The following is a 2,049-nucleotide window of genomic DNA, read 5'->3' as shown; positions in this document are numbered from 1 at the left end:
AAACTTCTATCAGTTACGTTTATGTCATAAGTTAAGTAGCACTAGTGAACGTGTAGGGTTCAATTTCTGTGCCATACATTGTGTAAGGCACAAAGTAGTCTCAAATTAATTATTTTTCACATTAAAATTTTTCTACGATGCTGATCAAGTGTCACAATAAACTTTTCAATAAAATTTCTGCAAAATTATGTCACCAATAAAAAAATCCAATGTGAAACTTCATGGCACATTAAAACTGTGTGCCCGACCGAGACTCGAACTCGGGACCTTTGCCTTTCGCGGGCAAGTGCTCTACCAACTGAGCTACCGAAGCACTACTCACGCCTGGTAATGACAGCTTCACTTCTGCCAGTATCCGTCTCCTACCTTCCAAACATCCCCCAGGATGTGGCTAAGCCATGTCTCTACAGTATCCTTTCTTTCAGGAGTGCTAGTTCTGCATGTTTCGCAGAAGAGCTTCTGTAAAGTTTGGAAGGTAGGAGACGGATACTGGCAGAAGTAAAGCTGTGAGTACCGCGCGTGAGTCGTGCTTCGGTAGCTCAGTTGGTAGAGCCCTTGCCCGCGAAAGGCAAAGGTCCCGAGTTCGAGTCTCGGTCGGGCACACAGTTTTAATGTGCCAGGAAGTTGCATATCAGCGCACACTCCGCTGCAGAGTGAAAATCTCATTCTAGAATCCAATGTTTTTGTCAAATGTCACAATTTTATTTCCCTCAAATTACATATTTTCCACAACTAAATAGTTCCTTGATTATTTTCAACTGTCACAATTTTAATGCTACTTTTAAAATCACTGTTAAAATATGTCAGCAAGATAAAAAAATGTTTACATGAAATGTCACTAAGTCACTGCCCCCCTCCCCCCATGCACACAGTTGTATCCATCAAAACTGATGCCTAACTCACGACTGTTGACTAAACACCTCAATGCTGTTTCCAATCCTAAATAGTTCCAGAAAACACACTGAACATACAGTTGACACTTCAAGTTAGACCTAACCTGACCAGAAAACGCATGTTAGCTAAAATACTATGTTGAGCAGGCAAATGTACCAACAAATAAGCAGCAGTCTGAACAACTACCATCTATTGGAAGAATGTAATTAATTGCATCTTTTAGGCTTACTCTTAGCGAAAGGCGATATGCACCCTCAAGTTAAATACTTCCACAATTTCCTTGAGAACGGTTTTAACAGAACTCAACAAAAGCCATTTTATTAAAAATGTGTTTTTAACGATTCTGGTACTTCAACACAAAACTCACACAATGGATAAATGAAAATACGACAAAACCGAGTATTTTCCGTTATAAAACGCGCTTGAACATAGAAAATTTTCAAATACCCGTCATCTCCGTTTTTCAAGATTCCACAAAACTCAACCAATCATTGTTTCATACTGCATGGTTCAAATTTTGAACATAAAATTTTTTAAGTAACATTTATTTTGATTTGCATTCTCATATGTTAATTGTCAGGCAGTCGCCCAACATCCTACAATGTAAACTAACTGTCTACTAAGCGTTTGTCGGGTAGCAATGCATATTATCCAACTTAATTCCCTTTCATTTTCACCCACTATTTTGCTATACGTTTAGTAGCTGTTGTAGTTCGCTCTTGTTGCAACAGTATTATTAAGATGTTAGAAGGTTCAGAATGCTCGGAAACAGTTTAGGAGGTGAAAACCGCAAGAGGAAACAGGAGTCAAATCAAGCTCTGAATATAGATTGTAACCATAATAAAGTAACAAATCAAACACCGTGGAAAGCAGGATGTTCGTGTTTCAACGACTTTATTCGTTTCAGAGATAACCTGTGTATGAATAACACAAAAGTTGAACAGGATGCTTTCTTACTACGATTAGTTTAGGTACATTGGACTTTTGCTGGCCAATAAATATGCGCAATCTGGAAATAATTTTAATTGACGTTAGACATGCCAAATAAGAGTTTAATGAAACTTCCTGACAGATTAAAACTGTGTGGCGGACCGAGACTCGAACTCGGGACCTCTGGCATCGTCCTCGGCGTAGAACGTTCCGTGTTGCACTGTG

General features: G+C 38.9%; 1 non-coding gene across 1 annotated transcript; it reads right to left on the bottom strand.

Moving 5' to 3' along the window:
- Nucleotides 1–239: 239 nt before the first annotated feature.
- Nucleotides 240–314, bottom strand: Trnas-cga (transfer RNA serine (anticodon CGA)). Its single transcript has one exon. It is a non-coding gene; the product is annotated as a tRNA-Ser (tRNA).
- Nucleotides 315–2,049: the final 1,735 nt, after the last annotated feature.

This window comes from Schistocerca gregaria, chromosome 4, assembly GCF_023897955.1.
Source record: "Schistocerca gregaria isolate iqSchGreg1 chromosome 4, iqSchGreg1.2, whole genome shotgun sequence".
NCBI lineage: Eukaryota > Metazoa > Arthropoda > Insecta > Orthoptera > Acrididae > Schistocerca > Schistocerca gregaria.
Note: the sequence above shows the minus strand (reverse complement) of the source record. Positions and strands in the feature narration are given on the sequence as shown.